Below are 21,492 nucleotides of genomic sequence, written 5' to 3'. Positions count from 1 at the left end.
TGCCTCCAGAAGTTCCTTTATTGTATAAGATTGTTTTGGCTATCCTGGGTTTCTTGTTCTTCCATATAAAGGTGATTATTGTCCTCTCAAGATCTGTGAAGAATTTTGATGGGATCTTTAAGGGGATTGCATTAAATCTATAGATTGCCTTTGGTAGTATTGCCATTTTTACTATGTTGATCCTCCCAATCCAAGAGCAAGGGAGATCCTTCCATTTTCTGGTGTCCTCTTCAATTTCTTTCTTCAGAGACTTAAAGTTCTTGTCAAATAAGTCTTTCACTTCCTTGGTTAGAGTTACCCCAAGATATTTTATGCTATTTGTGGCTATCGTGAATGGTGACGCTTCTCTGATTTCTTTCTCTGCTTCCTTATCATTTGTATATAGGAGGGCGACTGATTTTTTGGAGTTGATCTTGTATCCTGCCAAATTATTAAAGGAGTTTATCAGCTGTAGGAGTTCTTTGGTCGAGTTTTTCGGGTCCCTTATGTACACTATCATATCATCAGCAAATAATGAAAGTTTAACTTCTTCCTTTCCAATTCGAATCCCCTTGATCACCTTGTTTTGTCTTATTGCTATTGCTAGAACTTCAAGTACTATATTGAAGAGATAAGGAGAGAGTGGACAGCCTTGTCACGTTCCTGAATTTAGTGGGATGGATTTGAGTTTCTCTCCATTTAATTTGATGTTAGCTGTCGGCTTGCTGTAAATAGCCTTTATTATATTTAGGAATGACCCTTGTATCTCTAATCTCTCCAAGACCTTTATCATAAAGGGGTGCTGAATTTTGTCAAATGCTTTTTCAGCATCTAATGAGATGATCATATGTTTTTTTTCCTTCAGTTTATTTATATGATGGATTACATTGATAGATTGTCGTATGTTGAACCAGCCCTGCATCTCTGGGATGAAGCCTACTTGATCATAGTTGATAATTTTTCTAATGTGTTCTTGGATTCTGTTTGCCAGTATTTTATTGAGAATTTTTGCATCGATGTTCATAAGTGAGATTGGCCTGTAGTTCTCTTTCTTGGTTGAGTCTTTGTGTGGTTTAGGTATCAGGGTAATTGTAGCTTCATAATAGGAATTTGGCAATGACTCTTCTGTTTCTATATTATGAAATACCTTAAGGAGTATAGGTATTAGGTCTTCTTGGAAGTTCTGGTAAATTCTGCATTGAACCCATCAGGTCCTGGGCTTTTTTTGGTAGGGAGGTTTCTGATAACAGTTTCTAATTCTTCGCAACTAACAAGACTGTTTAGAGCATTTACCTGGTCCTGGTTTAACTTTGGTATATGGTACTTGTCTAAAAAAGTGTCCATTTCTTTTACATTTTTCAATTTTGTGGCATACAGGCTTTTGTAGTAAGATCTAATGATTCTCTGAATTTCCTCTGTGTCTGTGGTTATGTCCCCTTTTTCATTTCTGATCTTATTAATTTGTATGTTCTCTCTCTGCCGTTTGATTAGTTTGGCTAGGGGTTTGTCAATCTTGTTGATTTTCTCCAAGAACCAGCTTTTTGTTTCATTGATTCTTTGGATTGTTTTCTGTGTTTCTATTTTGTTGATTTCTGCCCTCAGTTTGATAATTTCCAGTCTTCTACTCCTCCTAGGTGAGTCTGCTTCTTTCTTTTCTAAAGTTTTCAGGTGTGCTGTTAAGTCTCCAATGTGTGCTTTCTCTGTTTTTTTTTTTAAGTGGGCACTTAGTGCTTTGAATTTTCCTCTTAGCACTGCTTTCATAGTGTCCCATAAGTTTGAGTATGGTGTGTCTCTATTTTCGTTAAATTCAAGAAAGACTTTAATTTCTTTCTTTATTTCTTCCTTGACCCAGGTGTGGTAGAGTAGTTGACTGTTCAGTTTCCATGAGGTTGTAGGCTTTCTGGGGGTAGCATTGTTGTTGAATTCTAATTTTAATCCATGGTGATCTGATAAGATGCAGGTGGTTACTAATACGTTTTTGTAACTGTGGAAGTTTGCTTTGTTACCAAGTATGTGGTCAATTTTCGAAAAGGTTCCATGAGCCACAGAGAAGAAGGTATATTCTTTCCTATTTGGGTGGAATGTTCTATAGATGTCTATTAAGTCCATTTGGTTCATTACCTCTATTAAGTCTCTTAATTCTCTGTTAGGTTTCTGTCGAATTGACCTGTCCATTGGTGAACGAGGAGTGTTGAAGTCTCCCACTATCAGTGTGTGTGGTTTGATGGCTGCCTTGAGTTCTAGTAATGTTTCTTTTATATAAGTGGGTGCTTTTGTATTAGGGGCATAGATATTCAGGATTGAGACTTCATTCTGATAGATTTTTCCTGTAATGAGTATAAAGTGTCCCTTTCCATCTCTTCTGATTGATTTTAGTTTGAAGTCAACTTTGTTACAAATTAGTATGGCCACACCGGCTTGTTTCTTAGGTCCATTTGCTTGATAAACCTTTTCCCAACCCTTTACTCTGAGTAGATGTCTGTCTTTGTGGTTGAGGTATGTTTCTTGTAAACAGCAGAATGTTGGATCCTGTTTTCGTATCCAATCTCTTAGCCTGTGCCTTTTTATAGGTGAATTGAGTCCATTGATATTAAGTGATATTAATGACCAGTGGGTGTTAATTCTGGTTGTCATTTTTTATTTGGTAGTAGAGATTGTGTGTTTCCTTTCTTTGAGATGTGCTGGTGAAGGGTCGCTAAATGTCTGAGTTATTTTGGGCAATGCTGGACACCTTTGTTTGTGAATTTCCTTCTATTACTTTCTGCAAGGCTGGATTTGTGGCTATGTATTGTTTAAATTTGTTTTTATCCTGGAATATTTTGTTTTCTCCATTTATAGTGAATGAAAGCTTGGCTGGGTATAGTTATCTGGGCTTGCATCCATGTTCTCTTAGTTTCTGCAAAACTTCTATCCAGGACCTTCTGGCTTTCATGGTTTCCATAGAGAAGTCAGGTGTTAGTCTGATAGGTTTACCTTTATATGTTACTTGACCTTTTTCCTTTGCATCTCTTAATATTCTTTCTTTATTCTGTATGTTTTGGGTTTTGATTATAATATGGCGAGGGGATGTTTTTTTTTTTTTTTGATCCAGTCTATTTGGTGTTCTGTAAGCTTCTTGAACCTTAATAGGAATATCTTTCTTTAGGTTTGGGAAGTTTTCTTCTATAATTTTATTAAATATATTTTCTGGACCATTGAGCTGTATTTCTTCTCCTTCTTCTATGCCTATTATTCTTAGGTTTGGTCTTTTTATTGTGTCCCAGATTTCCTGAATGTTTTGTGATGAGAATTTGTTGGATTTGCTGTTTTCTTTGATCAGTGTGTTTATTTTCTCTATGATATCTTCAGAATCTGAGATTCTTTCTTCTATCTCTTGTATTCTGTTGGTTATGCTTGTTTCTGTAGTCTCTGTTCATTTACATAGATTTTCCATATCCAGCAGGCCCTCGGGTTGTGATTTCTTCCTTGCCTCCATTTCAGTTTTCAAGTCTTGCACTGTTTCCATTATCTGTTTGATTGTTTTTTCATGGTTTCCTAGGATATCATTTACGGATTTACTCAACTCTTCAAACTTTTTGTTATTCTTCTTGTCCATTTCCTTAAGGGAGTTTTTCACCTCCTGTTTAAGGGACTCTATTACTTTCATAAAGTCAATTTTTTCTACTTCTTCTTGATTAGTGTGTTCAAGTCCTCCTGTTATTACTTTGTTGGGTTCTGGTGCTTTCATGTTGTTTTTCAAATTGTTGGAGGAATTCTTGCATTGGCGCCTGCCCATTTCTTCCTCTGAATAATCCCCTTTGGGTCTTCTTTTAGAAGTTCAATTCCCCCCAATGAATTCAATTCACTCACCCCAATGAATGATGGATCCTCTGGCAGACTGTCAGGTCTCCTTGCAGGCCAATCAGCTAGCTAACAAAGGGCCTGCCTTGCTGGAGGTAGGCTAATGAAGGAGGGGACCTCCCACCGGCCTGGGTGCACTCAATTCCAGGACCCTGGAGCCCAAACAGGCTGAGCTGTGGGATTTTGTGGCCCCAAAGACGGGAGGATGAGGCGGGGTAGGGGGTTCTGGGTGCAAGCTGGGAAGGGACAGGCTAGCAGTGTTTCTTTTACATAAGTGGGTGCTTTTATGTTAGGGGCATAGATATTCAGGATTGATACTTCATTCTGAAGGATTTTTCCTGTAATGAGTATAAAGTGTCCCTTTCCATCTCTTCTGATTGATTTTAGTTTGAAGTCAACTTTGTTACAAATTAGTATGGCCACACTGGCTTGTTTCTTAGGTCCATTTGCTTGATAACGCTTTTCCCAACCCTTTATTCTGAGTAGATGTCTGTCTTTGTGGTTGAGGTGTGTTTCTTGTAAACAGCAGAATGTTGGATCCTGTTTTCGTATCCAATCTCTTAGCCTGTGCCTTTTTATAGGTGAATTGAGTCCATTGATATTAAGTGATATTAATGACTAGTGGTTGTTAACTCCGGACATTTTTTTGTAGTAGAATTTGTGTGTTTCCTTTCTTTGAGATGTGCTGGTGAAGGGTTGCTAGATGTCTGAGTTATTGTGGGCCTTGTTGGACTCCTTGGTTTGTGATTTTCCTTCTATTACTTTCTGCAAGTCTGGATTTGTGGCTACGTATTGTTTAAATCTGTTTTTGTCTTGGAATATCTTGTTTTCTCCATCGATGGTGAATGCAAGCTTTGCTGGGTATAGTATTCTGGGCTTGCATCCGTGTTCCCTTAGTGTCTGTAGCACATCTATCCAAGCTCTTCTGGCTTTCATGGTTTCCATTGAGAAGTCAGGTGTAATTCTGATAGGTTTCCCTGTAGTGTGTAGCTGCAGGCTGGCTTGCTTTTCATCCCGCCCGGTTCCTGCATCATTAGCTTTACACCCAAAATAATTACACCGAAACTGTATTCTTTTAGACACTGCCTGGCCCATTATTTTCAGCCTCTTACTCACATCTTGACTAACTCATATCGAATAATCTGTGTAACACCACAAATTGGTGTCCTACTGGGAAAGATTCAGCATGTCTGACCTGGTGGCTGGCTTCATTGCATCTCTCTCCCTGAGGAGAGGCATGGCAGTCTGACCCAGAGAGGAGAGGCGGGGCAACTGTCTGAGCCATCTACCTCACTTCCTTTTTCCTGTTCTGTCTACTCCACCTATCAAAAAGCCAAGGCAGTTTGTTTATTAGCCAATGAGAATCCTCCATCATTTCCCTTTATATGTTACTTGACCTTTTTCCTTTGCAGCTCTTAATATCTGTTCCTTATTCTGTATGTTTTGTGTTTTGATTATTATATGGCGCGGGGATGCTTCCTTTTGATCCAGTCTATTAGGTTTTCTGTAGGCTTCTTGTACCTTCATAGGAATATCCTTCTTTAGGTTGGGCAAATTTTCTTCTATAATTTTGTTGAATATATTTTCTGGGCCTTTGAGTTGCAATTCTTCTCCTTCTTCTACCCCAATTATTCTTAGGTTTGGTCTTTTCATGGTGTCCCAGATTTCGTGGATGTTTTGTGTTAAGAATTTTTTAGATTTGATTTGTTCTTTAATCTGTGAGTTTATTTCCTCTATAGTATCTTCAGAGTCCGAGATTCTTTCTTCCATCTCTTGTATTCTGTTGGTAATACTTGTTTCTGTAGTTTCTGTTCGTTTACTCAGAGTTTCCATTTCCAGTCTTCCCTCGGAATGTGTTTTCTTCATTACCTCCATTTCATTTTTCAGGTCTTGTACTGTTTCCCTTACCTGTTTGATTGCTTTTTCTTGTTTTTCTTGGGTATCTTTGAGAGATATATTTATTTCGTCTACCTTTTTGTTTGTCATCTCCATTTCTTTATGGCAGTTTTTTACCTCCTTTTTAAGGTTCTCTATTATTTTCACAAAGTACTGTTTAAGGTCGATTTCTTCTATTTCTTCTTGAGTAGGGTGTAAAATTCTTGTTGTTTCGGGAAGCCTGGATTCTGGTGATGTCATGTTGTCTTTCATGTTGTTGGGGTAGTTCTTGCATTGACGCCTGCTCATCTCTTTCTTCAAATGGAGCTAGGATAGACTTGGTGTCTTGGTCCAATCTTTGCTGTGACTGAATCTGGGTGGCTCTCCTCAGAGCCGGAGCAGGAGCTATTCCTTGCAGCACAATCTGAAGGAGCCAGCACTCCCTTGCTGGAATCCTCAGACCTGCCTAGAGGGCAGCCTATCTCACCTCTGTGTGGGTGGCCTTGGTACAGGAGGAGGACACTTGAATACACTAGGGTAGGCTTAGGAAAGATAGGGATGTGTGTACCAAAGACACCCCTGCACCAGGCGCTGGGAGAGGGGGGATGTGCTCTCTTCCAGGACAGGTTGCCCCAGGATAGCACACATTCACCTGTCCAGATGGAACTCCACAGCACTGAATCATGGATTCCTGATAGCCTAGGGACACTGCAGGGACCAAAGGGCAAAGGTGGGGGCAGGTGGGATGGAGTATCCCACAGTGAACCTTGCAGCACAGTCCTCCACTGGGTCTTCAGTTTCAGGCTAATGGTTTCTTGCTGGGCAGGTATCTCAGACAAAGGCCCAGCTTGCCAGTGGCAAGCTGAGTGAGACAAAGGAACTCCCCCCTCACCACTGACTCCCGGCCTGGATATGGGCCAGGCAGGGCAGTTTTGTGTGCCCTAAGGAGTGGAGCGGTGCTTTAGGGACGCTGGGATGGGATTGGAAGAGAAGAACAGAAGGCGGGGAGAAACCCCTGCAGAATGACCAGAACGATTCAGGGGTCAAGGAATGTCTGCAGAGACACACTCACCCTCCACTGGGTCTTCTGTTTCAGGCTAATGGCTCCTTGCTGGACAGGTATCTCAGACAAAGGCTCAGCTTGCCACTTGAGATAAAGGAACTCCTCCCTGTATATCTGTAATTCTTTACTGTCGAGGAGCACTTCTTAAAATGGTAAGTCCTTCTTGTGAACTTAAGTGATTCTAGGTGAAATATGGCATTGCCTGCTTGCTCTGCCCAGTCCTGCATGACAGAGTTGTTTTCTGTATCTGAGAGCCATGGTACATTGCTCCATTTTTAGGCAAACGGAGGGTCTATGTTGCCATTAAGCAGTTTGTAGCAGTCTTCTCACAAAACCCCATTTATCTATGGCCAGACCTCCTGAAAAAGAGTTAGAGCCATTTGTGCTGGTGAGCCAGTAAGCTGCTGCTTTTTTCTTAAAGAAGCTGCACAGTTTTTACTGCTCCTCTCTTAGAGTAGCCACAGTACCCTGCTCACCATGAGCATATCTAGAAAAAAATTGTGGCTACCAAAAGCCATGTATAATTCTGTTCTTTTGTGTCTAAAATTCCTTTTTAAGCCTTTTCAGGTTTGTATGTGGATGCAGCTACCTGTATTGGCATGCCAATTTGCTGGGGGAGGACTGCTTGTTTTGTTTCTGGCTGCTCAGCAGCTCAGACCTGAAATAATCACACATAAACTATATTATTTAAATCAATGCTTGACCCATTAGCTCTAGCTTCTTCTTGGCTAACACATATCTTAATTTAACACATTTCTAGTAGTCTGTGTATTGCCATGTAGATGTGGCTTACCCAATAAATTTCCCAGTGTCTGTCTCTGGTGGGGCTACATGGCTTCTTTCGACCCCTCCTTCTTTCTCCCAGCATTCAGTTGAGTTTTCCCCACCTAGCTAAGCTCTGCCCTGCTATAGGTACAAAGCAGTTTCTTTATTCACTAACTGTAAATACAGCATACAGAGTTTGCTGTTTATTAAAAAGTTTATTTGACCCATCTGCACGAATGTACTTGATCACATATAAGATGGTGGTATGTCAGGATATATGCTTTCTCCTGATTGGACTGGATGGGAAATGCAATGAATTATGGGTTTCGCTTCTTAAGCCACTACAAACTATGATTCTGGGCCATTTCCCAGGAACCTGGTTATGGACCTGGTCAGAGCCCATCTACCTGGCCAGTATTTAAATAAAGCTTGCTTCAAATTAGAACTGCAGTGGTGGTCTTATTCTCAATCAGTGGGATTAACAAACACACACCAGATATTAATTAGCAACCACTTGAGGGGAGTGTTGTAAAGACTCATTAGCTGGGAGTTGACATCCATCATGACTTTCTGTGAAGCCATACAGTGGAAAGATAGGGATCTGGTCACAGATGCAGCTCATGGGCACTGCCAGGTCTACAAAAAAGAAAGTACAGGAGAAACAACAGCTATAATATCTGCCAGGAAACTCTGAGGAAAGCTGTAAATAGCTGTCCACAGATAGAGACATGGCATGCTCTGGGGAACTCTCCTGCCACGACCCTCCAGAACATTCTCAACATTCAATACCTCACCTGAGATCAAAGAGAAATGCTGACTGAATCCAGCTAGGGAGCTATGTTTTATTTTGTTCTTTTTTCCTCTGTGTGTATGTACATGTGTGTGTGTGTGTGTGTGTGTAATAATGATTGTGTGTGTATTGTTATCATATATAAAAAGGTGGGGGAGTAGTCCGATGAGGGGTGGCGGTGAGTCACTCAAGGTCTTAGTGAATCCCTTGGCAGGTGGCCTAAGATCTCAGCAGGAGACAGATAGATACATACGTAGATATGCCATGCAGAGAGAGTTTGGGTATACAGTTTATTTAGTGGGTTATAGAGGGGAAAGGGAAGAGGAAAGAGGGAAAGGGGGAGAAGAAAAAGAGGGGAGAAGAGGGAAAAGAAAGAGAGGCAAAACTGCCTCTTCAGAAAAAGGGCAGACAGAGAGAGATGGGGGGAGGTTGGGAGTGGGTGGGACTTGTCTCTTAAAGGGACAGGGTACCCAGGTGACAGAACAGGTCAGCAGATTACACATACCCATATTTTTCTTATAATAAAAGGCAGGGAAATTGGAATAGCAGCTTGAAGAAACTGGGACAGCAGATTCTCAAGACTGCTTCCTGCTTATATGTGGGCATCGAAATCTTTCTTGGGGGCCTGAGAGTGTTGGTCACATCCTGGGGTAGCTGGTCTCTTTACTCCTGTTCAAGATTTATGCTGTGGAACTTTCTGGTGTCTCTTGGACCTGGCAAGGTGTTGACAGAGCAAAAACCAAGTTAGGTTTAAGAAGAAAAAAATTTAGGACTAGGAAATTGAGAGGGGTGTATCTGACCTATTTTAGGTGAATCTTTCAATTTGGCCCCTTAGAACTCACATGAATTCTTTGAGTTTGTGAAAATGTAAGTTTTAGACATGTACATTATATAAATAGCAGCATATTTATTTCAGAATGGCTGTGATAGATGTTTTATACAATGAAAGTATCTTTAAAACTATGAAAGGTAGCATGGGAGATAAATTTGATAACTTGTATTTGTTCTTATACCTTTATAACTTGCAGGTACACGCCTTAATAATTTGCATTTATATATCTTAAAACACCTTTTATTTAGAACATATTAAGAAATCATAATGAAATTTGTTTGGTTATTTGTCCCTTTAAACTGGCAGAACCTGTCAAGCTGCATCAGAGATCTTTGAGAAGGATACAATTTTACTAGAGTTATTGATTTAAAAAATGGCAGAGAATTTACTCTATTGACTACTCAGAACTACTCCTCAGGATCCTCCATGATCATTGAGGGCAGGGGCATCAGGACTGTATTTGTCGTCTGCTGTTAGAAGCAGGGCCTGCCAGGTTCCAGAAAATCCTGTATGTTAGAAATGTGTAGGACGACAAGGCTACCTTAATTTGAGCAGCTAGGCTCCAGTGATTCTGTCCACTGTCCGGAGATCTTCAGTTTAGATGAAAAGCAGTTTTACCAAGTGGTTAGTGATTTCACTTGATGAAGCAAGTAGAGGATAGGCATTGTTCTGTGCCCACCTGTCTTTTGTCTTCTTTAGAGGAAATAAAGTGTTGCTGCTAGGAGCCAACTTGTTTCTCTGTTATGAAAAGTCTTTTAATAATTAAACATTTAAATGCCATATTCCCCAGATCTCTGAGCACTTAAGGCTGTCTATTGGGTATAAAATCTTCCTGGAGAGCTGGGTCTGAGCTTCACTGTACTGGTTTATAACAGGTAAGATTTATACTTTTGAAAGACAAAGAACAAAACTGTTTGCAATAGAAGTTTAGTGGTAGAACTGGCAATAGTGATTAACAGCTTAATATATTTTAAAGCAGGGTTGAATTACATATTCAGCATTTTTCTGACCTTAGTCAAGATGGTGGTGAGGTCATCTGATCTTCCCTTAGTCAAAATGGTGGCAGTCACGTATTGTATGGAGATACCATGTTTTCAGAGATGTGGTGGGAATTTTAAACAGCTACAAATGACAAGAGAGACATAGAAGTTGTACAGAACATACATTTAAAATAGAATTATATCTGTGTGTCTACAACATTCACACATTTTTTCATACATGAAGTAGAAAGGAAAATTACTTAGTGTTGCCAGCCACTATGCCACCAGCTGTCACGGGGATTGAGGACTGGGAGCAGAACACCCACCTTGGATCTGGTCAGTTTTGCCAGATACTATGGGAACAGCAGCTGTAGTAGTCACAGAGACATAATAGAACAAGAAAAGGAATAGGAGTAAGAAAAAGAGCATTTACAAGCAGGTGGGAGTGGGGCTGCCCAGCAAAAGGAAAAGCAGGTGGGTGTGAGATGCCTGCGGGCAGCAACAGTGTAGAGTGTGACTGGACAGAAACTTTTTACTCTGCCTGTTTTCTGGTAGAAATTAGGAAGCTCCCACTTTAGGCTGTTATTTAGGGTACATAGGCCATTTGTTAATGCAAATGTGGGTAAGGTTAGGAATCTATAATTAAGGCAGAGTTTTTAGAGTCTCTAAAAGACATACCAGTGGGGAGGTTGGACAGATAGTTTTAGGAGTATTTCCCAAGGTAAGAATGTAAGAAAGGTGAGGACCCAAGGGCTCTTAATCAGAATGTCTTCCAGATAATGTGAGGTTTGATGACTAGATCAAGCCAATTCGAGACCTGTTGGTACAGGAATTGGGGACTGGAAAGGATCACTTTCAGTGCCCAAGATAGGACAAAAGTCTGAGCAGTAAGGAGCCAAATCTCAGTCCTTAGCTGTGGGGAATAACCAGAAATTAATGTCAGCAAAAGCTGACTCGGAGAAGGAAACCTTACCATTTGAAGCAATGGAACAAGCATAGGATGTTGGAAAGAAGTGATCTGAATCCAGGGTCCCCATGTGCCTTTAGCTGGCCCACCCACAGGTGGGACTGAATGTGGAGAGAGCCTGGCCGAATCACATATCAATGTTATCATTATAAAGAGGACGTGTAGAACATACATTTAAAACATAATTACATCCGTGTGGCCATACCATGCACAATGTTATCATTTATAAAAAGGTGGTGGTGGGAACCCACAATGGGCAGGGTGGGTTACCTGAGGCCTCAGCTGGTCCCCTGTTGGGTGGCCTGAGGCCTTAGCAGGAGACAGACAGATAGATAGATACATCATACAGAGAGAGTTTGAGTATAGAGTTTATTTAGTGGGCTATGGAGGAGAAAAGGAAGGGGGAAGGTGATAAGGGGATAAGGGAAAGGAAGAGAGAGGAAAAGCAGAAGCTGCCTCTTCAGAAGAAGGCAGAGAGAGAGAGAGAGAGAGAGAGAGAGAGAGAGAGAGAGAGAGAGAGAGAGAGAGAGAGAGAGAGAGAGAGACAGAGACAGAGAGACAGAGACAGAGACAGAGAGGGGAAAGGGAAGAAGTAGAGAAAATGGAGCAAGGCAGAAGCTGTCTCTCTCTTCTGGGCAGAGATGGAAAAGGAAGACTCAGGCTGGAAGCAGAAGAAAGATCCACTTGCCTCAGCAGATGGGGGAGGGAATGGGTGAAGCTTGTCTCTTAAAGGGACAGGACAGATCATTACATTTCTCTCTGTGTATATGTGTGTGCACGCATACATATCTGTACATGGGTGTAGACCAAAAGTCAATTCCACTGAGTTCCTCAGGATTCCAAACAGACTCTCACTAACCTAGAACTTGCCAAATTGACTAGACTGACTGGGCACTGAGTCCCAGGAATCCACCTGCTTTCCCTTCTCCAGAGCTTGTTAACAATACCCTGTCACTGTACCTGTGCTGCCGCTGTTTGCAGGCATGAATCTTGGAGAGTGGAGCCTAAACATGAGGTGGAATAAAGTCTCAGGCAATAGCCAATTTTATTCAGGGAACCATATAATTTATATTCTGAGAACATTCTGTGGGTTAAGTAAGGTCATGTGAGCAAAGTTCACTTATATTCAAATTTTAACCAGTTATAAGGATGAGGTCACATGAGTTTAGGATGTAGATGATCACAAGGACAACTTGCCTTGGAAACAGGATTCTGAATAATAACAGGTAAGTTGATAGTAATCTGAATCAAAACTTACTCCTATCTTTGTACCTGGGAAGGACACAAAAGCACATTCTAAGAAAAAAAATCCATGTTATGGAGGCCCAGAGGACACAGGAGCTCTGGTCTTTATTCTCAGAGTTTTCTCACAAGCACTCAGGTGTTTCATACAGTCTTCAATAATGGTCTGTTCCAGAGTACCTGGATTTTTCACATGGGCTCTGGAGATTGAACTTTGCTCTTTAAATCGTTTGCTAACCAAGCCATCCTCCAGATCCTTAGCTCATGAATTATCCACCAGTGACAAAGGCCTTGGAGTCCAGAGATTGCTTGATTCCTCACACAGTACTTTTTTTTATCTTGTTAAAGGATGTAAACTGGCCAGGCGGTGGTGGCACACACGCAGGAGACAGAGCCGGGTGGATCTCTGTGAGGTCAAGTCCAGACTGCTCTACACAGTGAGTTCCAGGACAGGCACCAAAGCTAAAGAGAAACCCTGACTCAAAACAGAAAAATAAAAAATAAAAAAAACCTAAAAACCAAAAACAAATAAAAAACAAGCATTATACTTGGTTAAGGCAAAATCAGTTTTTGGGAACAATTGTGAAAAGAATGCAGATGAGATGAGAAGATTATGCTTCCTCCTGTGATTATTAATCCCAAACAGGCAAGAGTAAGACCACTATCAGAATTTAAAGCCAAGTTGAAAACAAGTTTTAATTAAATACTGGTCAGTTACATCTCTGGTTACCACACCTCTCAAAAAAACAAAACAAAAAAACAAAAAACCAACCAACCAACCAACCAAACAAACAAACAAAAAAAAAACAGCCCTGAATCATCTTTTGCAGCAACTTAAGTGCGTCCCATCAGGCTCAATCAGTGGCCAGTACATCTGACATACCTCCAGTCTACATCCAATCAGTGGTGATTCTGTATCCTGACGTATTTCCTGCCAGTGAACCTTGCCCACATGTGATCAAGCACAGCAGGTGCACATGGGTCAAACAAACTTGTTTAGGGGAGTGACAATATGTGGCATGTTACAACAGCCTCCAGCATTTCAGGAACTATCTTTCCCTGGGCAAGGGGCTCGCAGATCAAAGGCGCTTTGTGTTTTGTTTTATGGATCTCTAAGGCATAGCAATTAAAAATGTATCTTTGGCTTATACACCTGTATAACTTGTGGCTCTCTCCTGAGTGGTACATCTATAGCACCTTTCTGAAGGTTTCTGACCTAGCTCCTCAGAAGCTGTTTTCATGGTGAGTCTCACCAGTTCAGCACCTTAATTAACGTCCACATCATGTAGTACACCACAGCGCAGCCCTCTAAAACACCCCAAGGAATGCAACACTGAACTATAGTCATTTTTCAGATTCTTCCTTCACTGGATCTTTGACCACAGCTTAGAATAGAGGACACTTTCTTTATCTGTTATTTAAAGCCAGATGTGGAGGTACACAGCTAAAATAAAAACCTACAATGTTGAAAAGAATTATAAGGGCTAGGTCAGTATAGAGTATGTAATGGTATTTTGTCTCAAAACACATCAAACCTTATACATAGTTAAAGACTATTCTTAGTGTTTTAAAAGTCCTCTTGACCTTTTGGTAATCAATGCCAGTTAGTGAAATTCCCTGTTACATTTAGTACATTTTTATACGGATGCTCCTCTGTTGAACATAGCCTGTGGCTTCTGCTGAGGGAGCCAAGAGGACAGCAGAGCTTTCTGACGGGTCTCTATTCATCCCTGCTTTTCAAAGGAAATGCTTTAAAGTTCCTGTCTACTTATATGTGCTCATCTTCAGAAGATAACTCTACTGTTTTTATTGGGCTTGTGCATTACAGATATCTATTCTTTTCTTATGGTCCCAAAGGCAGCAATGACATTATTTTGTTAATAGTGTTATAATCTGCTGGCCTGGTCTGTCACCTGGGTACCTTGTAACTTTAAGAGAGAAGCCCTGCCCACTTTCAACTCCCCCTTTTACCTAGGCAAGCAGATCTCCTGCCTCCTCCAGCTTGTGCTCTCTCTCTTTCCATCTCTAACCTGAAGAGGTAACTTCTACTCTCTCTCTACTCCCTTCTCCCCTCCTGCCTCTTTCTCTTCTTCCCCCATCTCCCTTTCCCCCTTTTCTTTCCCCTCCATAACCCACTAAATAAATTCTATACCCAAACTCTCTCTGTATGATGTATCTATCTGTCTCTCACCTGCTGCAGTCTCATACACACCAAGGCCTCAGGGGACTCGTCGAGGCCTTGGGTCACTCACTGCATTGTGGGATTGCCATCCCTTGTGGGACCAGCCTTCTCACCCACCCTTATATCTTTACAAAAGAATAACAAATAGTATTACTTAAATTATTATTATTATAATTGTGACCACCATGCCAGATGGTGGTGGTGCATACCTTTAATCCTAGCACTCTGCAGGTAGAGGTAGATGGATCTCTGTGAGTTAGAGGCCAGCTTGGTCTACAAGAGTTAGTTCCAGGACAGTTAAAAATGAGGCAAAAGATATTTCATGCTGAGCAGGGGCTGTAGCTAAACTGGTGGAGTACATGTGTGGCAGGGCTAGTATCAAATAAACCAGGCATTATAGTGCAGACCTGTCTCAAAACCAGAAAAAAAGACCAACAAATATAGGTGCTATAATTTTATTTCTTTTTTGTTTGATTAAATCTAGTGTTGAAATTAAAAATTGGCTTTTATGTAATTATTAGCATTTTTATTTATAAAATTTTCTATTATTGTGCATCTTTTGAATTCAGTTCCCTGAAGAATCAGCAGAATTAAATGTACAGATTGTGGTCAGCGATGTTTAACTGTCCTCTCTGCCTTCCAAACCTAGTGTTGGCTCTCCTAGGGATGTGACTGCGTTTGAACATGTTTTTTAGTTTGCAGTGCTCAACCTGTTTTCTCTTTACAGAGTGACTAGAATGGGGTTGTACGCTGTGTTTACATCTGATCGCTGGAGTTCTGCACTCCCTTGTTTGCTCACACAGCTCTCTAGGATTGAGGTCGATTACTTGTATTATTCCTACTATACATCCGTTCAACCCTGAAATAGCTGTTGTTTCTCAGGGACTTTGCGAAGACATTTTATGTCATGTTCCCTGGAGGATCTTTTCATAACAGAAGAAGTGAAATTCCTCGTCTCTGCTTTTAGCCTATTCTCCCTGATCAAGACGAACCATTTTTTTTTAATTAAAAATTAACAACAAAATCACCACAATGCTGTCTGTATGACTCTAGTTTTATTTCTTGGACTTACTTTTATGCCTTCCTGTGAAAATGTAGATTATTAGATATTTATTTTCTTAATGGAGTGAAGTGACATAATAGTGCACAATGTGACTCACACAATCAAGGATACCTGAAGTTCCTTTCTTATCTGCTTGTGCATTTTCTAAGCTGCTCCAGGCCACAGTGCATCTGGTATGTTTCTCAGTCATAGGAAAAAGTTGTAAACGAAAATACATGGAGCAGAGTCTGGCTTGTGGGTAGTCTAGAGATGAACAATTCCAATCACATAGACAGGTTGGCACAGATATGTGTGAATTTCAAAGAAGGACTTAGCTTATGTGGAAGGCTTCATTGGGTGAGTAGGAGTTAATGAGGCAGTGGGAGCAAGCAATCTGTCATCTGCAGAACATTGCTCTGAAGATCTGACTAGTTGTATATAGTGCAAGAGACCATAAAGCAAGAGCAAGGAACCCAATAGCTGCATGGGTGACTGGCAAGCAGACCAAAAAGGAGAGTGCCAGGCATAGGATGTGGCTTCCAGGGCAGGATAGCTGATCTTTATTTACCTTTTTGTGGGTCACTTTTAATCTAAGAGGATGGAGGGCAATTGCCAAAAGTTTGAGCAGAATGAAGGACACCATATTTTACTGTGAAGACTTAGTGCTGGGAGTCAGCCCTGCAGGGAATGATTTAGAAGCCAGAGTAGATTCCATGAAGGTATTTGAAAGGGTAAGGTAGTATTAAGGGACTGGGTAGATAACTTAGGGGTAATAACTCTTGTTGCACAAGTGTGAAAATCTGAGTTCAAACCCATGTAACCAACATATAAAGCTGAATGTTGCCTCACAGGGCTGGGGGTGGTGCAAAGGACAAGGATAACAGAGGCTTGCAGGAAGCCAGCCCAACTCTGGGTTCAGTGAGAACCTGCCTAAAGAAGGAAGATGTATAGTGACAGTACAGGCTGCTACTAACCCATGGCATACCATTCATGGGATCACTTTCTTTCTTCCCTTGCTCACAAATATTGTACAGAAATAAAAATAAAATAAAAATTTCAAAATATACAAAGAACTCAAGAAATTGGACACCAAAAGAACACATAATCCAATAAAAAAGGAGTACAGATCTGAACAGAGAACTCTCAACAGAGAAATCTAAAATGGCTGAAAGACACTTAAGGAAATGTTCAACATCCTTAGTCATCAGAGAAATGCAAATCAAAACAACTCTGAGACTCCATCTTACACCTGTAAGAATGGCCAAGATCAAAAACACTGATAACAATTTATGCTGGAGAGGTTGTGGAGGAAAAGGAAAACTTCTCCATTGCTGGTGGGAATGCAAGCTGGTCCAACCCCTTTGGATGTCAGTGTGGTGATTTTTCAGAAAATTAGGAAACAACCTTCCTCAAGACCTAGTAATTCCACTTTTGGGTATATATCCAAAGGATGCTCAACCGTGCCACAAGGACATGTGCTCAACTATGTTCATAGCAGCATTGTTTGTCATAGCTGGAACCTGGAAATAGCCTAAATGCCCCTTGACCGAAAAATACATAAGGAAAATGTGGTACATTTACACAATGGAATATTACACAGCAGAAAAAAAACAATGACATCTTTAATTTTGTAGGAAAATGGATGGAGATAGAAAACATTATTTTGAGTGAGGTAACCTAGACATAGAAAGACAATTATCACATATACTCACTCATAAGTGGTTTTTAAACATAAAGCAAAGAAGACCAGCTTACAAACCACACTCCCAGAGAATTTAGACAACAATGAGGACACTAAGAGATACTTACATAGATATAATCTACATGAGAAATAGAAAGTAGAAAAAGACAAGATCTCCTCAGTAAGTTAGGAGCATGGGGACCTTGGAAGAGGGTTGAAGGGAGGAGGGGAGAGGCAGAGAGGGGGCAGAGAAAAAATGTAAAGCTCAATAAAAATCAATAAAAATAAAAATTTTGATTATGTTGAGACAGAGTACATCATATATTTCAGGCTATCCTCTAACTTGCTATCAAGTTGTTAATGACCTTGAACCATTGCTCCTACTTCCTCCATGTCTCCAATGCTGACCTTACAGGTCTGCACCACAATGCCTGGTTCATGTGCCACACAAGCACTCCACCAGTTTAGCTATAGCCCCAATTCAGCATTAAATATCTTATCCATTGTATCTTTTGTCGTAATTTTAACTAATGACTGCTGGATCACAAAAGGAAATAATTATTTGTCCAACTAAATATTGCCTGCAAGCCTGTGGCCTTGTTATTTTTCAAATATTTGTCCTTCTTTATCATCTGATCTTCTGCCAGCTCCTGGAGAGTCTTTCTGTAAACAGCTGAAGCATCCTGATACTGGATGGTAATTGCAGTGTAAAATCTAAATCCTCCCCTCCAGCCATACACTGGACATGAATTCCTAACAGCTAGGAAATTGCAAAAATTGTACAGAAGCACAGTGGAACCAGGATTTCATATCTCCTCCATGAACAAATTGGCTTACCACACAGTTTGTATGACTCTTTCCCTCTCAACCAATTACCAAGACAACAGAAAACTGCAAATCTGCTTAGAGGCAGAGAATTTAGTTATGCCATATAGACTTGGTAATAAACTTTATTTCCAGCAGTCATGAAAAGTAAACACATTATCTTTGAAAATCACGCAGAAAGTTGTGACAGACTTTTTTTTCTGACTGCACAATATTAAAATTCTCAGTACTTCCTGGCTGACAAGGAGGGCTGACTGAGAAGCCAAGGACAATGGCACTGGGTTTTGATTCTACTGCATGTACTGGCTTTGTGGGAACCTAGTCTGTTTGGGTCCTTACCTTCCTAAACCTGGATCCAGGTGGGAGGACCTTGTACTTCCCACAGGGCAGGGAACCTTGACTGCTCCTTGGACTGAAGAGGGAGGGGGAGGGGAAATGAGGGAAGGGAAAGGGAAATGGAAAGAGGGGAGGAGGTGAAAATTTGTAAAAATTACATAATTTAATATAAAAATAAGAAATAAAAAAATCCTCAGTTCTGTAACTTAAATTAAATATAACTTATCCTTATTTGCAATTTGCCTCTTCTTTCTTTTACATTTTTTGTTTTTAGTGGTAGTTTTGCTTTTTGTTTTTAGTAGATTTGGGATTGACATCTTCCCCCTAAAACTTAGAGATAATTTAGTTCCTAATTGAAATGAAGATGAAACTATTATTTCTATTTTGAACACTGCAAAGGGGTTCTCTTAAAATTTAAAACTTATGTTGATTACAAATGTCTTAAAAAGAAGTCATACCTGAGGCATGTTATATGTATTCAAAAGCATAAAATAAACTGTTCTGCCTCATACTCAATTTTTAAGCAGAAATCTAAAATACTGAAAGACTGTTTTACACTTAAGTTAATAATTATACAGATTCTTTTCTTTTTCTGTTTTTTATGAGACTGCAGATTATCATACTATGCCTTCCTACTTAGTCATAGCAGGTATAGCAGTTTGATTCCATGTTATTACATTGTAAAGAATACTGTCTTTTCTAATACAGATCAGATCTGATAGCCATTGTTTATCCATTAGCACATATAAATATCTACCAACCACTTTTTATAAAGCTAGCTTTGTTATTAACTGGTGGTATTTGTATATTTTTATATTTACTGAAATTCTTTAAATTTTTAACTCAAGAGACAGCAGGGGTATTTTAGAGTATGATATCTCTGATTTAAGTAATTTATCTACCAGACAAACTTATTTATCAAAATTATGGAATTGGAATTACCAATCACATCCAATGTCTGATATTTAACTGTTGCTTAAACCCAATTCATTATCATTGTTACCTTGGTAGAAAGGTGGAAATATTATACTTTTATGAAAAGAAGCTGAATTTGATTCTGAAATTTAAGGTACAGATAGTTAATTAAATCTTTGTGCATTAGAACTAAATTATAAAAATTTAAATTATAAAGATAAAATGTAAATCACCTATGGACTCTTGAAGTCGGTGGGAACTCACACACAAGGACATGTGAAGTTGGGTGCTGAATATGCTCCAATTTCCAGCATTTCTCTGGGTCTGTGTGGAAATCCGATTGAGGTACTCATGCTGATCTAGTTTCTGCTCATAATTCTTTGCCTGCAGTTTTTCTGTAACATTTACTAACAGTTTATGTATTTATGTAGATTTTTTTCTCTCTTACTGCATTTTAGGACCTTCCTCCTAGCGCTCAAGATCGAATGTTCCTTTTGTCTTTCAATGCCTTTTATTTATTACTGTCCTCTGAACTGCCATTAATTAAACAGACCTTCAATTTAGTGGAAAGAAAAAAATCAAGAGCCCTCCATTTGTGTGTAGAGAAGCACTGAACAGGATTCCTTGCAGAGAAGATATGCACTGGGGATGAGACAGAGACCTTGGGATTGTCAGGGAGTTCCCTAGGCATAATCTGCTGTTTATCACCCTGAAATCCCAGGAGGGGAGATCAGAGCAAGATAGGACATTTATGTTTATCCACGATGAAAGAAAAGGGATTATTTATTGTCAAATATTCTTTTATTCTTTTACTTATTATTTATTATTTAATTATTCTTCTTTTCTTCATTCAGGGCAATGTTGAGCTGCATTCATGATGGTGGGAACCTGGAGCTGCACAGTGAGGGGCTTGTGCTCACGAGTCCTGGAGTCACCTTATCCTGATGCACAGTATCGGTTCTATCCTGGTGTTCTGATACCAAAAAAATTTCAAATACTGCTAGTGGACTCTTTGGATAAACTGAATAACTTGTGTAGGTTTTATTCTCAGGCTGATAAAGCATTCATCTTTTATACAAAATTGTTTCCTCCATGTGGAGACAAAGCAAATTGTAAGGAAGATGGCCTTGAGTCAGTTGATTTCTTAGATTCCCATAAATAGTCATGAAAAACAAAGAGGCTCTCAGACTTCTACTGTGAGTTTAATAATGCAATTAGATTGGTTTACAGGCACAAACCAATCTTAAGAGCCCACCAGGTTGTCCAGAGAAGAAGTGAAAACAAGTTAGCCTCACGATGGCATGTATTTCTGCCATGAAAACTTTTCATTCAGCTGAAGTAGTTTGCCTCTTAACCATCATGCTGATGATTATCTCGAATATCACCACAGAATCTTCATCCCGTGACGGATGGAGATAGAGACAAAGTCCCTCATCAGATCAATGAACTGAGCCCCCAAAGTCCAGTTGAAGAGTAGAAGGAGGGAGAAGAGGAGCAAGGAAGGCTGGACCCCGAGGGGTTGATCCACCCACTGAGACAATGTGCCTGTTCTAATAGGAGCTCACCAAATCCATCCGGATCAGGATTGAATGAGCATGCAATCAAACCGGACTCTCTGAATGTGGCTGAAAATGGGGGCTGACTGAGAAGCCATTGATAAAGGCACTGGGACTTCTTTCTACTGCATACACTGGCTTTTTGGGACCCTAGTCTATCTGGATGCAAAGCTTCCTAGGCCTGGACTGGAGGAGGGGAGGGTTGGACTTCCCAAAGGGCAGGATTTCCTGCCCTCTCTTAGGGAAGGAGGGGGAGGAAGGAGGGTGAATGAGTGAGCCGGAGGGGAATGGGAGGAGGGGAGGAAGTGTAAATTTTTTAATGGAAAAATAAATTTTAAAAAATAATTTCATCACATTATTAGCATGATTTTCACACTTTGAAAGCAGAAATGAGGAAACCAGATCATTCCCTTTGGGAGCATCGGGACCTTGGGGGATGGTTAAAGGGGAGGAGAGAAGCAGGGAGGGGAACAGAGAAAAATGTAGAGCTCAATAAAAATCAATAAAATTTTAAAAAATTCTTTTAATTTAATCATTTTTTATTAATTCTAATCTTAAAATATGACTTTGGGTCCAAATGAGGAGCAGAAGGAGGGAAAACATGAGCAAGGAAGTCAGGACC

Source organism: Arvicola amphibius, chromosome 11, assembly GCF_903992535.2.
Source record: "Arvicola amphibius chromosome 11, mArvAmp1.2, whole genome shotgun sequence".
NCBI lineage: Eukaryota > Metazoa > Chordata > Mammalia > Rodentia > Cricetidae > Arvicola > Arvicola amphibius.
The sequence above is the reverse complement of the archived record's forward strand: the minus strand, read 5'-3'. Positions refer to the sequence as shown.